The sequence below is a fragment of the Bos grunniens genome, chromosome 9 (assembly GCF_055505025.1).
Source record: "Bos grunniens cultivar Pamir isolate PY7600 chromosome 9, Bosgru_T2T1.0, whole genome shotgun sequence".
NCBI classification, from domain to species: Eukaryota; Metazoa; Chordata; class Mammalia; order Artiodactyla; family Bovidae; genus Bos; species Bos grunniens.
The window spans coordinates 33,177,881-33,203,783 of record NC_141173.1 but is presented as its reverse complement, the minus strand read 5'-3'; the positions used below and the strand labels follow the sequence as shown (position 1 = coordinate 33,203,783).

Sequence of the window (25,903 nt, the reverse complement as noted above, 5' to 3'; positions counted from 1 at the left end):
TGTGGCCTTCTGTGTCTGGAGTCTTTCACTTAGCATGATGATTTTGATGTTCATGTTGGAATGTGTATGAAGATCTCTTTTTATGCTAAATAGTTTTCCCTTGTATAAGCACATTTTGTTTTTCCACTCACTGGTTCGTGGACATTGGAGTTGTTTCTACTTTTTGGCTATTATGAATAATGCTGCTTAGAATATTTTGCCCGCAAGTCTTTATGTGGACACCTATTGTGTTTTAAGCAAATGTGACTGAGAGATTAACTTGTTTATGGAAAACACAAATTCTCGGGTGTGTTATGTTCCAGGGAACATAATTGCCTGGAAACACTCCATGCAGCACATAGAGTGGACTTTTAAAAACCAAATTAGATCACATCCCTTCTCTAATTACCATTTTTTCAGTGGCTTCCCATCTCATTAAGAGTGAAGCCTGACCTCCTTGCCAGAGTTCACGGGACTCTGCCTGACCTGCCTCCAGCCGACCTGTTTCACTTCATCACTTGCTATTTTTGTCTCACTCTCAACTTCATGAAACACAAACACTTATGCCTCTCTCAGGGCTCCTACATCAACTATTCCCCTTGCCTAGCATATTGGAGGGACTGATGCTGAAGCTGAAGCTCTAATATTTTGGCCACCTGATGCAAAGAGCTGACTCTTTGGAAAAGACTCTGATGCTGGGAAAGATTGAAGGCAAAAGGACAAGAGGGTGGCAGAGGATGAGATGGTTAGATAGCATCACCAACTCAATGGACATGAATTTAAGCAAACCCTGGGAGATAGTAGAGGACAGAGGAGCCCGGCATGCTCCAGTCCATGAGGTCTCAAAGAGGCAGGCAGGACTTTATGACTCAGCAATTGCCCAGCATGTTCTTCCCTGACTTTCATTTGGCTCTTTCCTTCTCATTCAGGTCTTTTCTCAGACATCATTTACGTAGAGAAGCCTTCCACGTACCTACCTAAAATAGCAGCCATGCTTCTCTCGCTATTAGCTTGCTGCTGCTGCTGCTGCTGCTGCTGCTTCTGCTAAGTTGCTTCAGTCGTGTCTGACTCTGTGTGACTCTGGTTCATTTCCACAAGCCCCTGTGACTAAGAACCCTGAAATCACCTTACTCACTGTTTTTTGACTGCCTCCCAACCAGAATGCAAGCTCAACAAGGCAGATACTTTGTTTATCTTATTCTTTGATGTATCTCCAGCACCTAGCATGTGGTAAATATTCATTAAATTAATTGAATTAATGTATAAATAAAAAGCAGAAATCAGCCCTCTTTCTTAAAACAATTGTATATTTTATCTCTATGATCTCTTCGTTAGATGATTCTGTGAATTCAGTTTGTGAATTTCTAAGCCAATGGCCCTGGTGGCTCAGAGGTTAAAGCGTCTGCCTCCAATGTGGGAGACCTGGGTTCGATACCTGGGTCGGGAAGATCCCCTGGAGAAGGAAATGGTAGCCCACTCCAGTATTCTTGCCTGGAGAATCCCATGGATGGAGAAGCCTGGTAGGCTACAGTCCATGGGGTCGCAAAGAGTCGGACACAACTGAGCGACTTCACCTTCACCTTCAAGCCAATGGCCCAACGGTCAAATTCTGGCAAACAATGTACCATAACTGGCCTTCACATATGTTTGTTTTATGCAACAAATACCTTGGAACCTTATTCTCATTTCTTTGGTCCATCTCTGTTTCATCTGCTGAGAGCTCAGGTTTAACTCCTGTTGACAAGGTCCCAACTCAAGCAGGTACAGAATTATTCTGCTTTCTGCCTTGAGCCTCTCCCATACCCTGGGCTTATGTATCACCATAACCCTGAGGGGAGCTTTGTTAGTGCTGCCCAGGGAGACATCAGCCATCAACCAATGTGGGAGCCAGGCTTCATCCTCTCTTCCCTCAGATGGAAAATTCTTGAAAAAATTCACACTTTGCAAAAGTTGCAGCCAAACTGAGTCCCTGTGCATACAACAGAGATTTGGATAACACCCCCTTGTGTTGACTTTTCTACTCCTCTGGTCCCATTCTCCTTGCTCCTTTACTCTTATTCCCTGGAATCACCTCCTTAACACATGCCCTGCAGCCAAGTCTTTGTCTCATCCTCTGCTTTAAGTGGAAGCCAAATTAGCTCTATAACTTACATAGCTTTTTCTTTTAAATTATGAATTGATTGTCCAGATTTAAGGTTCAAAATATTTCACGTTAAATTCTGGGTTTTCACCTTCGAACACTGCATATAGCATAATATGCAGCATGTAACCTCACATACAATAATTTTTATGGTTTTCGTTTGATGAGAAAAATTATAGTTCATATGGACATTAGCTTATTTTGAAATCTTCAAACTTTCAACTGTTAATAGGTTATTTCCGCTGTTCTGTGAGGAAAATGGTCTCAGAACTGTGATTCCATTAGGAATGAGAGGAGGTAGGGGGTTCTTTTCATTATAGAATGTAGCAGAATAATTTTAAGGAGTGTTTGGCTGCATTAGATTTCCTGTGGGATAGGAAACCAAGAAATTAATGGCTATGGGACTAAAATAGACAGTGATCAGTGCCTGTGAATAGAGCTGCTTCAGTACTAAACCAACTCAGCCTTACTGTTTGTAGGGTAAGATGACTGTACCATATGACTACCAAAAGAATTCTTTGTTTTGATTTCGATGCTCCATAAGTAAAACTCATTCATTCAAGCATGTAGTAATAAAGCAAGACTAATTGCAATAGTGATACATTCTTCTTGCCTTGCACACCATTATTTTGCTTTTAAGAATACATCTTTTATCTTCCCACCTTCAGTAGAGTCAATTATTTGTGGTTCGTATCTCAGGTATAGTTTTACATCCTAGTCCCTCTCTTTTGATTTGCCCAGTTCACTTAAAAGCATCTTGTATGTCTGAATCAATCCTGGCATTTTGTCTTATATGGGGTTTAGGCTTGTCTAGTACCCTGGAGACTTCTTCAGTTCAGTTCAGTTCAGTTCAGTCGCTCAGTCATGTTCGACTCTTTGTGACCCCATGCATCGCAGCACACCAGGCCTCCCTGTCCATCACCAACTCCCGGAGTTCACTCAGACTCACGTCCATCGAGTCAGTGATGCCATCCAGCCATCTCATCCTCTGTCGTCCCCTTCTCCTCCTGCCCCCAATCCCTCCCAACATCAGAGTCTTTTCCAATGAGTCAACTCTTCACATGAGGTGGCCAAAGTACTAGAGTTTCAGCTTTAGCATCATTCCTTCCAAAGAAATCCCAGGTCTGATCTCCTTCAGAATGGACTGGTTGGATCTCCTTGCAGTCCAAGGGACTCTCAAGAGTCTTCTCCAACACCACAGTTCAAAAGCATCAATTCTTCAGCGCTCAGCCTTCTTCACAGTCCAACTCTCACATCCATACATGACCACAGGAAAAACCATAGCCTTGACTAGACTGACCTTTGTTGGCAAAGTAATGTCTCTGCTTTTGAAGGAGACTTCTTCCCCCAACACCTTTGGGGATACAGTGTCTCAGGTTGCTTACGACTGAACCAGTTTTGTAATTAATTATTGCTAATTCTTCAGTATTCAGCCTGCATGGAAGGCACTGCCTTTATTTTTACATTTCCCAACTGTATATTTAGTTTCCGTTGGGTCCATTATTAATACATTTTTTTAAAATTCCCATCCTTTCCAAAAGGATGCTGCTGGTAGGTGAAGGAACATTTGTCTTTGCTAACTTTTAATAATATCAAAAAGTTAAACTTACAAAGAAACACTTAATTACAAGAACAGTATTAAGTGTAGCAAAAATACATTTTTTTTTTCTTTTGGACCAAAGCTCACAGACGATTTTATACAGAAGACCTATATTAGCCAGCATCAATGGAAACAGTGAGAGACTTTATATTTTGGGGCTCCAAAATCACTGCAGATGGTGACTGCAGCCATGAAATTAAAAGATACTTCCTCCTTGGAAGAAAAGTTATGACCAACCTAGATAGCATATTAAAAAGCAGAGACATTACTTTGCCAACAAAGGTCCGTCTAGTCAAAGCTATGGTTTTTCCAGTGGTCATGTATGGATATGAGAGTTGGACTATAAAGAAAGCTGAGCACCGAAGAATTGATGCTTTTGAACTGTGGTGTTGGAGAAGACTCTTGAGAGTCCCTTGGACTGCAAGGAGATTCAACCAGTCCATCCTAAAGGAAATCAACTCTGAATATTCATTGGAAGGACTGATGCTGAAGCTGAAACTCCAATACTTTGGCCACCTGATGCAAAGGACTGACTCATTGCAAAAGACCCTGATGCTGGGAAAGAGTGAAGGTGGGAGGAGAAGGGGATGACAGAGGATGAGATGGTTGGATGGCATCACCAACTCGATGGACATGAGTATGAGTAAACTCTGGGAGTTGGTGATGGACAGGGAGGCCTGGCGTGCTGCAGTCCATGGGGTCGCAAAGAGTCGGACACGACTGAGCAACTGAACTGAACTGAACTGATATCAGCCAGGGAGCCTCATAACAAACAATAGAAATGGACTTTGCCTGGTGTGGGCAGAAAAGGGATTATTTAAAGGATATTGGTTAGTTCAGAGATTGTCCAGGGGAGCAGTCAAGTTCAGAAGCCATGCGGTCCGGGGTATGACCAAAATCACATCACAAAACTATTCCTGTGAGGACACAGCTGCTGCCGCCACTTAGTATCAGAAATCACAGCTTGCACAGTTGACAGTGTTGGCACTTGACATCGGATGCTACTACAGATGCAGCTGGCCTTAGAAACCAGATGTTGCTGCTACGACCACTACAAGCAGAAATGCTCCCCCTGTCTTATTTGTAAGACTAGCTCCCAATTCAAAGTGAGGTGGAAGAAGAGATCGCCTCTTATGTTTCCTTTTAATAGATAAACTCACACAGAACTAACCCCACAGCAGACTTCCTTCAAAGTCTCATTGGCCAAAATTGGGTCACATGGTCCTTTTTAAGCCAACCACTCATATAGAAAATAGAATAATCATAGTGGGCTAGATTAATTGATTCACCTGTTGGGGAAGACCAGTATTCCTTGAAGTATAAAGTCACAGGAGGAGCATGGGTACCTGTACAAAACTGAAGAAGTCTTGTTCTCAAGAAAGAACAGCTATCGGTTGACAAACAATGTGGTGGACATTTCCATGGAACCTTAATGTCTTCACAATATAGGCCCATTTTATAAGACCCATCCACATGCTTCTTCCCAAGCTTCTTTGTCACCTATTCTCTTGTCTTATTCTTTTCATGTCTATAGCAATCTGACCAATGTATTTGTTACTGTACATCAGCTGATCTCTCCAGGATAAAACAAAGATGTTATACCACTTAAAGTTCTACCTACTGTGAGAATTTTCCACCTTCCAGTAAGTGGGACTGAGTGGCTCTCAGCAATCCATTTGAAGCTGGGGCCAGCTTATTATGCAAAGCCATCTGTAAGTTCCATTTTCGTTTTCATTTTTTTTTCAGTTAGCTGATACTGGAGAAGTGTTCCTGGTGTTGCAAGTCTGGTTGGTGGAGAAGGGGCATGTGGCGTGGGTAGGCATAGTAAGAAGCCACCAGCCTATGAAACTTGAGCTTTCAGGACCTGCTCAGATGCACTCATCTATATACTGTTTCCACTTGGATATGCTTGACTTTATAGCTGGGTAGATCAGATAACACCCAGTGCATGATGAGCAGCTTATATTTCGTAGTCACCTGGTTTCTATCAGGACCCAGTGGCCAGCCAAGTTCTCCTCCTCCAAAAGAAGAATGGACCTCGCTGAAGAAGGCATAGCTTTGTTCTAAATCCTTGACATTTCTACTGTGAATCTTGTACTGTTGCAACCTTTCCACACCACAGACTTCATGTGATTTTTGACCATCACTGATCTCACTGGGTCCTAATAGGCCATATGGAAAAGCCACAGCCTGGACAAACTGGAGAGTCTTCCTCTGGACCCTGCTTGAAGCTGTCAGCCTCTCAAGTCACTCAGGAAGGAGCTGAAGGGCACACAAAACACCACATCTGTTGCTTCTAAAATACAAAGAGCACCAGAAATCATAGTACTTTTTTCTAGAGGTAGGAAACAAATTGTCCTTGACATTAGAGAGGATAAACTTCACAGGCCACACAGCACAGATACTGAGCCGTCACTGCTTTAGAATAGGGTTTATTTCCTACTTTCTGGCATGCAGTTTCAGTCTAAAATACCAGCCACTTCCTGCTCTCTGGAGCTCATCAGCATATTATTGCTGATTTGGCTGAGGATGGTGAGACAACTTAGTTCTTATAGACTAACTCATGGCACAGAGAATAGAGAGTTAAAATAACTTGGAGTTGAAAATCTGTTTCTGTCATCTGAGGTGAAATCAAACTACTTATAATGTTCTCTGTTGGAACAGAGAGAACGGAGCATCCAGATAAAAGCTGCAGTCATAGTGTGTGTAGATTTGCTGCAATAAAGCAACTGGATTTGGAAGATTACTGTATTTGGAATTCCCACTTGACTTAGCCTACACTAATCCTCTGTGATTTTCAAGACTCATCCATCTTTTGCACTGGCCAAAAGTGCAGATGGATAGGAAATACCATGGCCTCATCTCTGTGATTTCCCCAGGGATGCACTTTAAAAAATATTACAGTAATTTTTTACTCAACATGTCAAGTTGTAGGAATTCTGCCACTTTCTGAGGTCATCTGTCTTAATAATATACCCAGAAACTGGGGAAGTAAACATGGCAGGGACTCAGGGTCCTATTGGGATGCATGTTAGTAGTGTTCAGGGCACGGGACCACTCTAGATACTTTAAGTAGAAAGAGTTTTAAGACAGGGAATTAGGTGCTCACAAAAATCACTGGAAAGTCTGGAAACACAAGTGTCAGAAGGCTGACACCAGAACTGCTGCTGCTACTGCTACTGCTAAGTCACTTCAGTCGTGTCCGACTCTGTGTGACCCCAGAGACGGCAGCCCACCAGTCTCCCCCGTCCCTGGGATTCTCCAGGCAAGAACACTGGAGTGGGTTGCCATTTCCTTCTCCAATGCATGAAAGTGAAAAGTGAAAGTGAAGTCGCTCAGTTGTGTCTGACTCTTAGTGACCCCAGGGACTGCAGCCCACCAGGCTCCTCCATCCATGGGATTTTCCAGGCAAGAGTACTGGAGTGGGGTGCCGTTGCCTTCTCCAGACACCAGAACTACTGAGTTCAAAGACACATCAGAGCCACAACCGCTAATACTGGAGTGAAAGTGAAAGAAAGTGAAGTCGCTCAGTCGTGCCCAACTCTTTGCGGCCCCATGGACTGTAGGCTCCTCTGTCCATGGGATTTTCCAGGCAAAAACACTGGAGTGGGTTGCCATTTCCTTCTCCAGGGGATCTTCCCAACCCAGGGATCAAACCCGGGTCTCCCACATTGTAGGTAGACGCCTTACCGTCTGAGCCACCAGGGAAGTCTCAATACTGCAGAATTTCCCATTATACAGATGAATTACAAACCTAGCTGTCTGCCATCCGTTATGATCACTGTAACTCTAATGTACATAGAACTCTTGCAGAGATTTTTGAGAAATGCATCATTCTGAATCCTATGTCAATCCTACTACTGTTATTATGGTCAGCACACCTACCTTGGCTTTAGCAGTTAATTACCACTATTTGCCTTCTTCTATCTTAGCATCCCTATTAATCAGGAGCCCTCTCAACCAAAAAGTATTTCCTTCTTACCCCAGCACATGAATAAGAAAAGCAAACCACTTTTTATATCTATACAGTTCTCAAGCCTCTGGTATAGGACTTATTTTCTAATCATTTCTTCCTTTTCCTAAGCAGGAGGAGAACGTTGAGAATAGATGAGTGGTTCATTTCTAATGAAAATTCTATGTCTTAATATCATTTTCTAGATCCTACTTAGATATATGCCTACTAAATGACTATCTGTTATTTACCTAAATTAAAAAAAAATCAATGCAATATCCATTACAAAGTGAAATAAGTGTGTGTGGAGAAAGTGGGAGTATTTTGTGCTTTACTTTAAGTATACCTCTTGATACACCTCTACTTTCTAAAGCGAGCTGACATTTTCCAAGTGTGGTGGATGAATGATCCAAAATTGTTTATGGCTCCTTTCATCAAGAGGTGGTCTATTTTCAACCCCTTGAATCTGAACTGGCCTTGTGTATTAGTCTCTTAAGGTTACCATAACAAAATACCATAGACTGGTGGCTTAACCAAAAAAAATTCATTTTTTCATAGTTCTGGAGGCTGGAAGTCCAAGATCAAGGCGTTAGCAGAGTTGGTTTCTGGCCACACTTTCACTGTGACATTTTCTCTGTATATGCACATCCCTAGTCTCTTCCTCTTCTTATAAGAGCACTGGTCCTACTGGATGATCTCCCCACCCTTATGACCTCATTTAACTTTAATTTAAAGGCCCTATCTGCTTTTAAATTACATTAAGTCACATTTGAGGTTAGGGTGTCAACATATGAATTTGGGGGGAATGCAGTTCAGTCCAAAACACCTCGCAACTTGTGTGACAATAGAAAGCTGCAGAAGTGATCATTTGTGACTAATAACAAGGCCTCGCTTCCTCTCACCTCCTTTGGAACCTCAATAACATGTGAAGAAGCCTAAGCCAGCCTGCTGGAGAGGCTTGTGGAGATCTGAGGCACCCCAATCGTTAACTCCACCTAACTGTCCACTAACTGCAATTGCAAGTAATCTAAGTCAGTGCCACGTGGAGCAGAGATAAGTTATTGCAGCTGAATCCTGAACAAACTGCTGCCTCAAGAACTGTGCACTAATAAATACTATTATATTAAGCCACTAAATTTTGAGGTGGTTTTTATACAATGACAGATAACTGGTATACCAAACCTTGTCTAATTTTCATTCGTTCTTCATGTTGTGTCCTCTTACTGTCATTTAAGTGAGATTTGGGAAACACGTAGACCAAAGAGCGTATTATCATTCAACATGCTTAATTAGAAATCACTTGTAATAAGTTCTTGGAGGAGGGCATGGCAATCCACTCCAGTTTTCTTGCCTGGAGAATCCCATGGCCAGAGAAGCCTGGTGGGCTACAGTACATGGGATTGCAAAGAGTTGGACATGACTGATGCTACTTAGGACAATTATATATTATAGATAAGAAAAGTTTTTTTAAAGAGGAATAACTAATACTTAGTCCTATTGTATATATAGACAAAGAGAAATAACATATCAACCAATGTAGTTGTTGATAATATAAGTAAATCCATGCAGCCCTGTAAAACAGGATATGATAACCCTGCACAGGGACTGAGAAAATGCCATTTAAACAAATACCATATATTAACACATATATGAAGAATCTAAAAAAAAAAAGGGTATAGATAATCTTATTTACAAAGCAGAAATAGAGACACAGACATAGAGAACAAATGTATAGATACCAAGGGGAAAGGAGGAAATGGGATGAATTGGGAGATTGGGGTTGACATATATACATTCTAAAGGAGATCAGTCCTGGGTGTTCTTTGGAAGGAATGATGCTAAAGCTGAAACTCCAGTACTTTGGCCACCTCATGTGAAGAGTTGACTCATTGGAAAAGACTCTGATGCTGGGAGGGATTGGGGGCAGGAGGAGAAGGGGATGACAGAGGATGAGATGGCTGGATGGCATCACCGACTTGATGGACAAGAGTTTGGGTGAACTCTGGGAGTTGGTGATGGACAGGGAGGCCTGCTGCTGCTGCTGCTAAGTCACTTCAGTCGTGTCCGACTCTGTGCGACCCCATAGACTGCAGCCCACCAGGCTCCCCAGTCCCTGGGATTCTCCAGGCAAGAACACTGGAGTGGGTTGCCATTTCTTTCTCCAATGCATGAAAGTGAAAAGTGAAAGTGAAGTTGCTCAGTCATGTCCGACCCTCAGCGACCCCATGGACTGCAGCCTACCAGGCTCCTCCGTCCAGGGAGGCCTGGCCTGCTGCAATTCATAGGGTCGCAAAGAGTTGGACACGACTGAGCGACTGAACTGAACTTAACTGATACTATATAATAAAATAGATAACTAATGAGAACCTACTCTGTAGCACCGGGAACTCTACTCAGTGCTCTGTGGTGACCTAAATGGAAAGGAAATCTAAAAAAGAGGAGATAAAAGTATACAGTGACAGAGGATGAGATGGTTGGATGGCATCACCAACCCAATGGACATGAGTTTGAGCAAACTCCAGGAGATAGTGAAGGACAGGGAAGACCGGCATGCTGCATTTCATGGGGATGCAAAGAGTTGGACATGACTTAGCAACTGAACAACACCAACAAAGTATATGTATGGCTGATTCACTTTGCTGTACAGTAGAAACTAATGCACTATTAGAGGAATCAAAGACAGAATTAGAAGTTTTCTAGCCTGGTTTAAAGTATATATCCAATTCTCTTGGTTGGTTGGTCCTGATGTAGTGGTCCAAAAGCCAAAAAGTTATTTTTGGGTCATTCTACAGAGGATGAGATGGCTGGATGGCATCACTGACTCAATGGATGTGAGTCTGAGTGAACTCTGGGAGTTGGTGATGGACAGGGAGGCCTGGCGTGCTGCGATTCATGGGGTCGCAAAGAGTCGGACACGACTGAGTGACTGAACTGAACTGAACTGAAGGATTCATGAAAGTGAAATTGTTAGTCGCTCAGTCATGTCCAACTCTTTGCCACCCAGTGGACTGTAGCTCTCCAGGCTCTTGTGTCCATGGGAGTCTCCAGACAAGAACACAAGGGAATGGGTCACCATTCCCATCTGCAGGGGATCTTCCCAACCCAGGGATTGCACCCAGGTCTCCCACATTGCAGGCAGATTCTTTACCATCTGAACTAACACATAAGGATTCATACCTATTATAAAATGTAACAAAAAATATTCCTAGAGCCACCCTACCTCCCAGCTCATCTTTCGAATAGAATCAGGCTCAGGTGGTTTGAACTCTGTTCCAGGAACCATGCAGCCAATCCACCCTGGTGTGACCTGTAACACCAGGGAAGAGTCAGATTTTGAGCCAAGAGTTCCCTGCACTGGGGGATTTTATCCTTCCAGTTGCCGGCTGCTTCCACTGCAGATGTTTCTTTACCCTTTGGTTATTTTCACCTTTCTTTCAGATCTCTTTATTCCCAAATGATTTTTATTCATAGTCTTCTGGTGTTTAAGTACCTACCACATCCATTTTCATGCTTTTCCTTTGCTGTGTTATGTTTCATTCTCCTCTAAGCCCTCCCTCGCTGCCACATCTGCTTTCCTCCCTTTCATTTTTTCCACATTCATTTATTCCACGCCATCCCAGCTGCTTTCCTTTGTTCAGTTCAGAACATTGGCCAGAAGCTTCCCTGTTGCTAAGTAACAACCTCACCCCCACACACTCTTTTCCACTCTCAGCTCATTTCTTCTGCTGCTTTTAAAAGTGCATGGGTCAAAGGGGCTCTCAAAGAACATGAAGGTGCTTCGTTCTTCTCTTCATACCCAGGGCATGCACACCCGTCCGCACTGGCCTCCTCTTACTAGATTTTGGCTTCTTGTTTTATCTGTTATCCGTTGGATTCCTGGGTTGGGAAGATCCGCTGGAGAAGAGATAGGTTACCCACTCCAGTATTCTAGGGCTTCCCTTGTGGCTCAGCTGGTAAAGAATCTGCCTGCAATGCGGGAGACCTGGGTTTGATCCTGGGTTGGGAAGATTCCCTGAAGAAGGGAAAGGCTACCCACTCCAGTATCCTGGCCTGGAGAATTCCATGGACTGTATAGTCTGTGGGGGTCACAAAGAGTCAGACACGACTGAGCGATTTTCACTTTCACTTTATCTGTTAATTTGCCCCAGGCTGTGAGATAACATAACACAGCAAAAACCATCCCTTTAAGCTAAGACAATTTATAGATGGGAGAAGGGATATAGTGCCTGCTAAAGGGAGCACAAAATAGAAAATATTTAGACTAAACATGTAACTAAATGTTACATGGCATGGCCTGGGCTCATCAAATCCAGGTTTTAAGAACTTTCCATTAGGGATCAAGATAGCCAGCAAGTCCCTTTTACAGACCTTTATCTTGTTGAGTTTTGAGGAAGTTACCAATGGCATGTTGAGTCTGGTTTGCACAAAATAAAAGATGAAAAGAACACAAGAGCTCATTAGGCAGTTTTTCAAATCTCAGTCCTTTTCCAAACATCAATCTGACATGACATTTGTACCAAGGCATAACTGGAATTGTGTCAGCAGCCCTTCACAGCATGCTCTTAAGACATTCCAAGTCTTCTGGCACATTTTAATACTTTAATGGCAATGGTACCTCCATATGTCCAAACACTAGGACCAAGTAACAGAGACACCAGGACCTTGAAAAAAAATCCTCTTTTCCCCCTTGCAATGCCATAAATAATTTCCCTCCCTGGTGTGAATTCCTTCTCTCTCCTTGTGCATTGATGTAATGCCTGGGAAGCCTTCCCTGATAACCCTGCCCCACGTTGTTGCTCTCGGTCCTTTGCCCACTGTCACCACTGAGCTAACTGGGGGGTATTCGGGGTGCTTTGTCTGTAAGCACCACAGCCTTTCACTCGCTGTGTGTCCTTACTCCTCAGGTACAGCTCTCTGTGAGGGATGAACTCAGAGCCTGTGTGTAATGTATACTTGATCAGTTGCCTTATGTTTAGTCGTAGAACACAGGTACTCTGTTAAGGGAGTTGTTTTCTTAGTTTTATTTTCTAGAGAAGAGAAAGAGCGATCATTTTCTTTGTATTAAAGCCCAAATTTATCAGCACTCAAAGTACCAGCAATGAAACTTATATATTTGCATCACTATCCAGATTTGCAGACTGAGCATTTCAGTAGAGAAAATTTTCAAGAGCCTTGTTTTGGCTCGTTGGTTGATAGAGTAGAATCCCCACGAGCCTAAAATCCACTCCAAGATATTCTAAGAATGCCTGACCAGAACTGGAATTGGCAAGCTACTATGATTTTCCTTCTAGAATGAAGCCCCTTTGGGATACTATATCTTCTGAAAGGTTCAGAAAATTTTAACATGATTTTAGTTTTTATTTTAGGGTAATCTCAACTCATGAAATATATATATATTTGAACATCCTGGAATTTTTGATTTATTTATATACTGCTTAAACAACTGAAAATTACACATAATTTTTACTACTTTTCAATATTCTCTCTTTTAACCCTCTTCTATCCAACTTGAGGTAGCAGTCAACACCGCATGTCATATTAATTTCTTTTCTTCACATCTCCACATGTTTAATTCCTTTATCCCCTTCTGCTCCACTTCATCACTGTTATCTATCATCCCACAGTATCTCCTGTGACTGAACACTGGTGCTCTGTCCCCATGTACAAGGACAGGGAATGGGAAAGGAGAAGAAGGATGTTGAGAGAGTTCACTTTAAAATATATATATATCATTGTAGTATAGTTGCTTTACGGTGTTGTAAAGTTAGTTTCTGTACAGTTACTGTACAGTTAGTTTCTGCTGTACAGCAAAGCGAATCAGCCACGTGTATACATATATCACCTCTTTTTTGGATTTTCTTCCCATTTACGTCACCACAGAGCACAGAGTAGAGTTCCCTGTGCTCTACAGTAGGTTCTCACTAGTTGTCTATTTTGTACACGGTTAGTGTATATATGTCAATCTCAACCTTCCAATTCATCCCACCAGCCTGCCTTCCCCCTTGGTGTCCATATATTTGTTCTTTACACCTGTGTCTCTATTTTCGCTTTGCAAGTAAGATGATTTGTGCCAGTTTTCCAGATTCCATATATATGTGTTAATATACAATATTTGTTTTTCTCTTTCTGACTTACTTCACTCTGTATGAGTCTCTAGGTCCATTCCATGTCTCTGTAAATGACACAATTTCATTCCTTTTTATAGTTGAGTAATACCTCATATCTTTTAATTCCTCATTCTCTTTATTTTAATAAGGAAACACCATAAGACATAAAACTACTCCTTTTCATTAAACTTGATTTTTAATTACGACAAACAATACTCCAATAAGATGCATTGCGTATATTTTTGTGTACATATCTTGCAGGAGATGCGGGTTTGATTCCTGGTTCAGGGAGCTCCCCTGGAGAAGGGAATGGATACTCCAGTACTCTTGCCTGGGGAACCCCATGGACAGAGAAGCCTGGAGAACTATGGTCCGTGTGGCCACAGAGAGTCGGATGTGAGCCACCCACTCTCGGGGTGGCTAAGCACACACGCACGAGGTGTTTCCAAGGACACAGACCTAGAATTGGAATTTCAGGGGGAAAGGGCTTTATATTGTTGTTTTATATATCTTGAAATAAATATAAACTTTTATGTGTCGAGATGGACAAAGTATATAAAAAGTTAATTCACAAAACAGCAATAAATGACCAAAAAACACATAAAGATACTCAAACTTTTACTAGCAGGAAAAGAAAAATTAAACAATGGGATATTACTTTATAGCTATTGAACTGTCAAACATTAAAAAACAATAAAACCTATTACTGAGGGCAATATGGGAGTAAATTGCCTTAGCTTTTCTTGGAAAGCAATCTAGCAACATCTATTAAAACTAAAATTATATATAGAGTTAGACCAACAAACTCATTCTTAGAATCCAACCCATAAAAAGAAAAGACCAAAAGGTTAGAATATATAAACAAAGATGCTTTGGGCAATATTCATTTTTTTCTACAAATACTTGCCAAGTGCTATGTTGCCATCACTTCAGAAATGAATAAGACACAGGCCCTGCCCTCAAGGTATTCATAGCCAAGACAGCTAAGTACCCAAGCAGTTGGAGTTCACAAGAGAGGTGCTGAGGAAGCAATTCAGGCCTGAGATGGAGGGCTGCAAAAACTTCACTGAAAAGTGCACTCACATAACTTGGTAAAATATAGCCTGTTCCTAAGGCCTTGGATTAAGTTGCATGATCCAGGAGAGCTGAAAAGGATAAAGATAACTGGACATGGGGAAACATAACCCTAAATTGGACATGAAACAAAAGTCACAGGTAATCTAATTTTTCTAATGGCAGGGGAGACAGAATATGAGGTACACAGTGGAAAAAGGACTTCCTTGTTGTGATAGAATCAAAAGAGTCTATGGTTAAATGGTAGCCAGAAACATTGTATTGTTCTATGCCTGGTACAGAGTACACTCTTGAAAGGTATTTGTTGACCCAACGAAGATGGGAAGAGAATGTAAAAATGTTTAGCTCAGTGGTGATCATTTTGGAATGTACAGAATATCGAATCTATGTTGTATATTAGAAAGTAAGATGATGTTGTGAGTCAGTTATACTTCAAAACCAAACAAACAAACTCAAAGAAAAAGAGACCAGATTGGTGATTACCAGAGCTGGGGGGAAAGGAGGAAGGGGATGGGAAATTGGATGAAGGTGGTCAAAGGGTACAACCTCCAGCTATAAGATAAGTAAGTACTAGAGATGCAATGTGCCACATGGTAAATATAATTAACACTGCTGAAAGATATATACAAAAGTCCTGAAGAGAGTAAATCCTGAGTTCTCATCATAAGGATTTTTTTTCTTTTATTGAATCTGTATGAGATAACTGATGTTCACTAAATTTGAATTATCATTTCATGATGTATGTAGATCAAATCATCACATTGTATACCTAAAACTCATACAGTGCTGTGTGTCAATTATATCTCAATAAAACTGGAAGAAAAAAGTGAGATATTAGAGTAAGTGTTTAAAATGAAAATGTAATTATTTTACCCTCTTTAATTTAACAAATATACATAAAAGGGTTTAGCTCGGGGCTTCCCTTGGTGGCTCAGTGGTAAAGAATCCACTGCCAATGCAGGAGACAGTGGGTTTGATCCCTGATCTGGGAGGATCCCACATGTGGCAGAGTAACTAAGCCTGTGCACCTCAGCTACTCAGCCTGTGCACTAGAGCCTGGAAGCCACCACTGAAGTCTGTGCACCCTACAGTCCATGCTCCAGAACAAGGGCAGCCTCTCCAATGAGAAGCCCATCACCCCAACTGGAGAGTAGCTCCCCGCTCATCACAACCAGAGAAAAGCCTTCACAGCAACGAAGACCCAGCACAGCCAAAAATAAAAATAAATGAATACATAAGAGGGTTAAAGAGATCAAAGTCAACTGAACTGAACTGAAAAATGTTTAGCTCAGATAAACTTAGATTTAGTCAATGATTTCACCTATTTATTAATCAGACTTTTCCTTAAATAGATTTTCCTTCTTCTCTCTCTCCCTTCCTCCTCTCTTTCCTTCCATCCTTCCATTCTTTCACCATTTTTCAGAAGGAAAGACTCCAGCCAAATTGAAATTCTAAATCCTGTTAACCTCAGTTTGACCCTGTTATTTCACCATCTAACAATGAGATAAAATCATCAGCTCTTAAATCACGAAACTTCAATGCCAAAACCATGTTGAGCAATTTCTAAAGGATAAGTTTTTTTTCCATAGGAAAAGAACATCTAACATGAGGAACGAACAATCTAGACAGACAGTTCATTAGAAGCTCATTATGACAACCAAGATAATGCCAGTCACGACTTCAAGAAGGAGCCTCCAGACTGTGGAGAAATAGAAGCAACACATCCAGAAAGCAGGTACATTTTCTCCCTCATGACTGTCATTAAAGGAAAAGACACGTACATGGGTTCAGCTGGAAAGCCAGGACCTCCATGGAATCATGCAAACATTTCCAGGATCCAAGTCCTGCTTGGCAAGGCTCCCATATCAACAGTGAAACAACTGCATAGCAACCCACATATGCCCATCTCTCACCCTTACTGCTTGTCTAGGGAAAACACCCCTACTATTCGCTGTCTGCTCCATAAATTTTGTCAAACAGGAGTCGAGTCTATACGCCAAGTTGAGAGCGACACAGGCTGGCATTTCCCAGCACATGCTGTTCACCACGTGGGTTTCTGGAGCACTGCCTCTCGGCTTCAGAAGCACTAGAGTCCCCCTCTCCTCCCCCATTTCCTCTCACAAAGACAACACACAATAACCCTTAGCATATGTGTATGTGTGTGTGTGAGAGAGAGTTCCCAACTGGCCAAGTACCTTTGGATCTGGTGACCTGTGTTATGAATATCAGGAAAGAGCTTCCAGTTTTATTATTTTTTTTGCATTCTCAGGAGTACACAGAGTCCACAGTAAGAGCAGAATAACAGCCTCTAAAACAAAGAAAACCCACTCTAAATGTGGCTCTGCTAGACCCATTCACCATCTGTTTATTCCTCTGCTTATATCAGGGACTCCAGGAAAGGCACCAACATGCAAACCCAGACCAGAGTACTTTTCCTCTTTCCAAGAGGGTGTTTCCTTGAACTTTCCCATCTGCCTCTGGGTAAGATGTAGAAAATATTACTTATAAAATAAGACTAGCAAATGACTCACAGTGAGTAAAAATAAATCAGGGTGCAATTTGCCATCTCGAAGAGAAATAAGGTAAAACGCTCCACAATTGGAGATGCAACTCACTTTTTCAAACCTCCTCAAGGAACCTCTTCAAACGGTAGGCAGGAAATGGGTATGTGCAGGGGTTCAGTTCTGCTCAAGAACACTCAAGTGACAGCCTCATCATACATATTCATGAGCGGCAACCTGAGCTCCGGTGTGAAACCACAGCGCAACCGTGCTTCCTGCACACACTTCACAGCCCACACTGCCAGGAAACGCTGTAACGCGGAAGAGACCAAGGGCCTTGGTTTCTAACACGGTTCAGAATGACAAGTGTTCATTGCCGCCTTAACCCACACATTTGACTGAATTTTCTTCGTCTCCTTATGACAGCTCAAGAAGTATCCATCTGCCAGGATGCATTTTAGAGCCCTCATTGTGCAAATGTGAATTTCAAGGCTTTGTCTAATAAGCAAAAAGGAATAAGGTTATTTATTTTCAGTAGAGCCTTGGGCATTTATTATTAATACTCTAATGGAGAAATAGGTCAGTAGAGCATACACAGGAAGGTAATTATCCTCCACACACTGCTGCTTTTCTCAACAGATTTTCTACAGCAAAATACCCAACAGTCAGCTTCACCTGGCAGAAAATATGAACCAAGGGCTTTGTTCCAGTGCAGTTTGGAGAGGCATATACTGGATTTTTCATTCAGTCAACAAACAGCAATTGAGAGTTAATGAACACTGTTCTAAACACGTGGAAAACTGCAATGAACAAATGAGATAAAAGTTCTTCCATCATGAAGCTGTGACAGTTTATTGCCATGTTCTAGAGAGAAAGAACATCTTGCTGTGTCCCTGTCATAGAAGATTCTGGAACTTTTAGTTCAATGTCTTTCAAATGCCATTGATGACCCTGTGGATGAAGAAGTTAGTATATGTGTCCATGTGTGCTGTGTGAAAGAGAGAAGAAAAGAAACAAGAAAAGAGACCAACACTGAAACACAGAATAAACCAAGACAGAACTATTTTTTTTTTAAGTAATAGGTTTACTTTTATGATCTAGTGAAAACATAAAAGACAGTAATACTGAGAAACAAAAAGAGACCCAAAGGGACACTGGAACAGATGGGGGGACCTGCTCTTCTTTGTGTTTTGAAGATACAAAATATCAACGCTCCCTGACAATCTAGAAATCTGACATCAGATCCCCCAAACTTCATAATGATGTTTTGAACTAGATAAGCTGATTCTCAAGTAAGAGGAAAAATCTGGGTTGCGGGGAATGGTAAGCCCTATAAAATAGTGAAATACAAAGCTTCAATAACTAAGACTACAGTACTAATTCATAAGTACACAGACAGAACAATGGAACTGAAAGAATGCCCAGAAAGAGTTCCAAATGCATATGGGAAGGCAGTGTCTAATCAACACGGCTCATTCCTCAGGGCTCTGCCTGCCTCACCACCGTTGTCAGCCACACTGCTGGTCCTGTGCCTCTTTCTCATTAGTAAGAGGCCCAGTGCTAACCAGAAGCCCCTGGCACAGAACGGCTCAGGATTAGGAAAGAGTGCAGGATTTAGATGGTAAGAAGCCGAGTAACCATTCTGTTCTACCGCTTGTGGTTTGATGAACTTGAATTTGGAACTTAAGTGCACTGGGCTTTGGTTTCATTGTCAATAATGCGAAAAATAACAAAATCTATATCAAAGAATCATTGTGAGGGTAAAATAAACTGATACATATGAATCTACCTAACAAATTCTGGTACTGAAAAAAATGAAAATATCCTAGTTGAATAGCTTAGTACGCACCTTAACTCTGGGTTGATTGTTTAACAACTTGTCTGTCTGTGGACAGAAATTGCTTTCTAAAAATCTCAAATCTCTCTTTGCTACACAACATTAAATAAATCAGTTTTGAATAAAGAAAGAATTATCTTTAGACTCAATGATTTCCTTACAGAAAAAATTCTTTACAAAGGAGATATATTTTTCAACGGGTCAATTCACTCCAGTCAAAGAAATTTTGTTACATAGCACATGCAAGGACAATTTGATTTCAAAGTTTGTAAGGAAAGGATGGAATTTTCCAAAATGTTCCTTTACTAAGATGGGACCAGTGGAAACCTGACTTGTGTGTAGGGACTGCCCAACGCCCAGTCCCTTTACACAAGAAGCTGGAACAATTTATGTAGAAGGTAGAAATACAAACACAATGGCACATAAAATTTTAATTCAGCTTTTCATTGTATTGTGTATCAGTGCCAAGTGATAAGAAGATAATGAAGAAAGTTGTGGGGATGAAAACATGGAAACCACGTATTCTCTAGTCTTGAACACTGTTTGAAAGGGACCAAGTGGCATCCCTTGGTGGGAAGTGCCAGGCTGAACGGTCTATGGGTCCATCCGAGGTGGACGGGGTTGAAGGGAAGGACAGTAAGGGGTCTGAAGAGCACAGTAAGGGCCTTTTAAGACAGTACGTTGAGTCCTGAGGTGATAGAACACTTGCGGCAGAACTGTAATGTAATTTGGTCAGGCAAATGATGAAACTGCTTGTTTCTGGACAGGATGGTGTGTATAAGAAAGGAACTAAAAGTGGGAGATTAAAAACTATTCCCCATGTCTAGATGCAATGCTTCGGTCCAACCTAGCCTGTGCCCATGGGAATGGAGACAGCGCATGGCTTCAAAAAGCCCTGTAGAGCAAGGATGCTTATAACTGGTGATTGCCTGGACAAAATGATAGAAAGGGAAAAATTTGACCAAGTTAGGAACATAGAAAGCTGGCAGGAGAATGGAGCCACTGACAATACTGGGGAGCTTCTGATCGGATGAAGGCTCTTAAGGAGAACAGGGAGGGAAATAAGCTGATTTTAATTGTGTTAAGTGTAGGTGGCATTCAACCAACAAGTGACCTGAATCAGAAAAAGAAGTCAAAACTCTAAATATAAAAATTTCAGAATTCTTAGCAGAAGAATATTGTGCTGTTTTTTCATCATGGGGCTAAATGTTTTGTTCCCTATTATACATGCACAAAAAGTCATGACTATCGCTGACCTATATCTTGTCTAAGGAAAATGTATCTGTTACAGATACCAATAAAAGAGTCTTTCCTCCCACTCCCTCCTCGGTAGAAAAAATTGCAGAGGAACATGTTTTTGGCAATCTCGCTGAGAGAGGAAACAATTCACGCAACATCATCACCTCCACCATCTGTCTTGCTCCCAAGTTCACCAGCTGCTAGATTAACGCATTTCCTATAAGTCATCATTTTGGTCCTCTGTGGGACACTGGTCAATAAGTAGGTGAGATGTTTCTAGGTCACCGTGTGGACTCTGACATGAATGTCAGTGTTGGGGCCAGAGCTGGCTCTGATGGAGATCCAGGCTGTTTACTGTCAGTGTGTGTCACAACATTACATAAGAAAACTGACATCATTATTTCATCATTCATACCTTGTTTTATGATAGCTGGATTGATTATTCTTGCAACTCACCAGGTTTGATTTTGAATAATCTTCAGCTGTTCCCTCACCCCAAGACAAGTTCTCATTTGAGAATTTTTAAAAGAATATATTTGCAAACATTTTAAACAACAGAACTTTACTTATCCTAATGAGAACCTACACAGGAAATAGGTGATTGTTATGAAGGTCTCTCTCATCCCATTTAATATTGAAGGTCTCTCTCATCCCATTTAATATTTCAGCAATTAATGGGAAATACGTCATTCTTTATGAACCTCTGGGGTGTCCGTGGAGATGAAAGCCAGTCCAAAAGAGAACCCACCTCTGCTGAGCGCCAGCGGAAGAGTGTGGCCGCCCAGTGGGACTGCACGAGTGAGCACCATGTGTGATCCGGTGTGCCTTTAGATGTAGGAGCACACCTCGTAATACACAGAAGCGCAGGCCTTGGGCTCAGACAGACCTGGGTCTGAATCCTGCTGTATCATCAACAGGTTATTAGCCTCAAGACTCTGCTTAAATATCTATGAAATGGATATAACACTGTTCTTGAAATGTTGTTACAGGAGGAAAATGAGGCAATGTGTATGAACAGCTAGAACAGTACCTAATGTATAGTGAGTGCTCAAAAATGGTAGGTAATAATAATAATTAATATGTACTAATAATTGTTATTATAGTAGTGACAACAATAATAATTACCTTACTTTATAGAGTATAATCACCATACTTTATACAGTAATTAAGAAAGCAGCCTGTTGGTAATAAGTTCACCTTTGTCTAGTTTGACCTGAAATAGCATTTCTAGCTCTCCAGCAGGCAAAGAGTTAAGGAATCAAAATGCCACCCAGGGTATGTTGTTGTTCAGTCCCTCAGTCATGTCCAGTTCTTTACCACCCCATGGACTGCAGCACGCCAGACCTCCCTGTCCTTCACCATCTCCCAGAGCTTGCTCAAACTCATGTCTATTGAGTCAGTGATGCCATGCAACCATCTCATCTTCTGTCACCCCTCGTTCTCCTCCTGCCTTCAATCTGTCCCAGCATCAGGGTTTTTCCCAATGAGTCAGCTTTTCACATCAGGTGGCCAAAGTATTGGAGCTTCAGCTTCAGCATCAGTCCTTCCAATGAATATTCAGGACTGATTTCCTTTAGGATTGACTGGTTTGATCTCCTTGCAGTCCAAGGGACACTCAAGAGTCTTCTCCAACACCATGGCTCAAAAAGATCAATTCTTCAATGCTTAGTCTTCTTATGGTCCAACTCTTACATCCATACATGACTACTGGTAAAACCATAGCTTTGACTAGATGGACCTTTGTCTCTTCTTTTTAATACACCGTCTAGGTTTGTCATAGTTTTTCTTCCAAGGAGTAAGCGTCTTTTAATTTCATGGCTGCAGTCGCCATCTGCGGTGATTTTGGAGCCCCCCCAAAATAAAGTCTGTCACTGTTTCCTGTTTCTCCAGCTATTTGTCATGAAGTGATGGGACTGGATCTTCATTTTTTGAATGTTGAGTTTTAAGCCAGCTTTTTCACTCTCCTCTTCACCTTCATCAAGAGGCTTTTTAGTTCCTCTTCACTTTCTGCCATAAGGGTGATGTCATCTGCGTATCTGAGGTTATATGACCCCTCAGTATTTACCTTGAGCAGAGTAGCTACGATTTTAGTTAGAAGATCTCACCAGTAAATTAAGCTCTCTTCCTTCTGTCAGGATTGTGGAACCTTCTATAGAATAGACATTGTTTTAAGAATCTCCAGGGAAACAGATTCCATAACTTCCCTCAATAACCTGTTTTAGTGTTTAGCCACTGTTTCCCTTGGTAAATCTTCAGAATTCACCTAAATCCTTTGTGCTCTAGTTTTAGTCTGATCATCTCACATTTAACTCAGATATTACTGATAATCATATTGGTATTGAACCAAGTGACAGCTAGAAATATATACATATGTGCTAACATGAGCATTCAGTGTCAGCCTTATCAAGCACGATGAGTTAACATGCAGAAGACTGCTGCACCATGAACGTGATTAGAAACACTCCAGCAGTGTTTGCTTAAAGTCACAGCCCAAGTTCCTCCTCGACAGTTATCACACACAGACTCATGTGACATGAATCAGAGTGAGCAGCATTTAAAAGAATCCCCAAATGAAAGGAACTGTCCTCCGAATTGTGTCTGCCGAGTGTACTGCACCCCAGGGCATTGGTTCACTCTCTAGAAGCTGCCCCTTCCCACCCACCTTCTGAGAGGCCTCAGCCTTTTGCACTGTGTCCAGGATTAATCTAACAGCCACAAAAACAACAACCCCCTGAAGCCAGCATTAGGGTGTACCTTTAATTGTCAGAGAAGTTCCAGCCTGGGGGCCACTGCTTTGCTCAGTGGATTAGGAAAGCAGTGCTAAAGGGGGGCTCCAGGGACTTCCCAGGCGGCACAGTGGTAAAGAGTCCACCTGCCAAGCCGGACACACAGAGACCTGGGCTTGATCCCTGAGTCGGGAAGCTCCCCTGGAGAAGGAAATGGCAACCCACTTGAGTATTCTTGCCTGGAGAATCCCCTGGACAGAGGAGCTTGGTGGGCTACAGTCCATGGAATCACAGAGAGTTGGACACAACTGAGTGGCTAAACAACCACAACAAAAGAACACTCAAGCTGGACAACAACATCTGCCTGGGTGCCTTCCTTGCAGAAACAGGCGAGCCGCCCAAGACCCTGAACACTTGACATTTAGACTCAGAGTTCCCGAAGAGTGTTCCCTGCACCCTCCTCAAGGTGATAAAAATATTCAGAAAATATGGGTTGACCGTGAACTAAGGAAGCATAAAGCTTATTTGTGTGGGTTCCATCCAAAACCATAGCTACACCTAACTCACATTCATGATTTTGTGTTGTGTGGACCATAGTTCCCTGGACTGCTCCAAGACCCACTTCCCTCTTCTGTGTAACAAGATTAATAATATCTCCCCCACATCTAGTGATTCCTTAAAACAGCTGCCAGAAAGAGCTTCAGGATCCCACCAATCTGGATCGCACTCCTGACTTCCTACCATACTCTTCTTTGGGAGACTCATAAAAACTGTTAGTTTATTAAGCTCATCAATTCCTGAAGGAAAGGCTTCTGCTTAATTTTACTTAATCTAAAGTGACAGACTTTATTTTCTTGGTCTCCAAAATCACTGCAGATGGTGACTAGCCATGAAATTAAAAGTCACTTGCTTCTTGGAAGAAAAGTTATGAATACACTGTCTAGGTTTGTCATAACTTTTCTTCCAAGGAGCAAGTGACTTTTAATTTCATGGCTACAGTCACCATCTGCAGTGATTTTGGAGACCAAGAAAATAAAGTCTGACAAACCTAGACAGTGTATTCAGAGAAGGCAATGGCACCCCACTCCAGTACTCTTGCCTGGAAAATCCCATGGATGGAGGAGCCTGGTGGGCTGCAGTCCATGGGGTCGCTAAGGGTCAGACACGACTGAGCAACTTCCCTTTCACTTTTCACTTTCATGCATTGGAGAAGGAAATGGCAGCCCACTCCAGTGTTCTTGCCTAGAGAATCCCAGGGACGGGGGAGCTTGGTGGGCTTCCGTCTATGGGGTTGCATAGAGTCGGACACGACTGAAGTGATTTAGCAGCAGCAGTAGCAGGCAGCATATTAAAAAGCAGAGACATCACTTTGCCAACAAAGGTCCATCTAGTCAAAGCTATGATTTTTCCAGTAGTCATGTACAGATGTGAGAGTTGAGCCATAAAGAAGTCTGAGCATTGAAGAACTGATGCTTTCAAACTGTGATGCTGGATAAGACTCTTGAGAGTCCCTTGGACAGCAAGGAGGTCAAATCAGTCAAACCTAAAGGAAATAAACCCTGAATATTCAATGGAAAGACGGATGTTGAAACTGAAGCTCCAATACTTTGGTCACCTGATGTGAAGAGCTGACTCATTGGAAAAGACTGATGCTGGGAAAGATTGAGGGCAGGAGGAAAGCGGGGCGACAGAGGATGAGATGGTTGAATGGCATCACCAACTCAACTGACATGAGTTTGAGAAAGCTCTGGGAGATGGTGAAGGACAGGCAAGTCTGGCGTGGTGCAGTCCATGGGATCGCAAAGGGTTGGACACGACTGAGCAACTGACAACAATGTTTCCTCAAGTGGGTATGACACCTCCCTTACCTAGGGGCCAGCCTGCCCCAGGGAGAGAGATGACAGGTGAGAGAGTTTGCAGCAGTCCTCATGTCAGCTGGACCCCTCTGGAGGTCTGCATGCCTCTTTGCAGTCCCCATGTCTCCAGACATTCTTTCCCTAAAGGGGTAGGTGAGCAGGACTCCAGAGTCCCCACTTCAGCTCCTCAGACCTTCCGTGTAAGTGGCTGTCTTTTCCAGAGTTTTCATGTCAGGTGCCCTGCCCCTCCCAGTTAGAATTGTCCGAGCGCTGCCTGAACTTGCTGACAGGACTTTGTGCTTGAAGACATAAAGAGAAAAAGAAGTGGAAAAGATAACCAGGAAGGACAACGGTGACTGGCAGACTGACTTTGTCTCTACATCAGGGGAGCATACAACAGATGTGGATATTATCCTTAACCAGGTGTTTGTAAATTTTTGTGTAAGAATGAACTGACAATTGTATTTTCTTTATTTTTAAGCATTTGATTTTTAGGAGACCTGAAACTCCACTCTAAACTTGGGAAGAGAAGGCTGCCTTCATCCGTTCACCGCACCTGTCCAAGAACCCTGATGGGAGAAGAAGGCATGCTGTAAGGCTTCCACTCCCCTCAAAAAGTAACCGTCCCACCCACCCCCAAAGATCCACTGATCTAAACTTCAGAGTAGGGACCTGGTGGGGCAGAGGACACATGGGCCTGAGGCTGCAATGGCTCACATGGTTTCCAGATGTGATAGGCAGGGGCAGCCTCTTTCAAAGGTTTGTTCTTGAAGGGCAGTTGTGTTGAAAAGAGCCCTGTGCAGAGTTCAGAGAGTGGCTGGAGTCAAGCTTTCCCACTTAACTGATCTTGCATGATTTCTTATACCTCTCTGAGACCCAGTTTCCTCTCTGT

General features: G+C 42.2%; 2 long non-coding RNA genes across 2 annotated transcripts in view; one reads left to right on the top strand and one right to left on the bottom strand.

Moving 5' to 3' along the window:
- The window catches only part of LOC147365758 (uncharacterized), a 25,637-nt gene extending 8,119 nt beyond the window's left edge, over positions 1-17,518 (bottom strand). The window contains exon 1 of the long non-coding RNA XR_015132732.1: positions 17,468-17,518. This is a non-coding gene — a long non-coding RNA (uncharacterized LOC147365758). The remainder of the gene's footprint in view (positions 1-17,467) is intronic.
- Positions 16,442-25,903, top strand: part of LOC147365757 (uncharacterized) — a 23,650-nt gene continuing 14,188 nt past the window's right edge. Inside the window, exons 1-2 of the long non-coding RNA XR_015132733.1 lie at positions 16,442-16,587; positions 25,493-25,603. This is a non-coding gene — a long non-coding RNA (uncharacterized LOC147365757). The remainder of the gene's footprint in view (positions 16,588-25,492; positions 25,604-25,903) is intronic.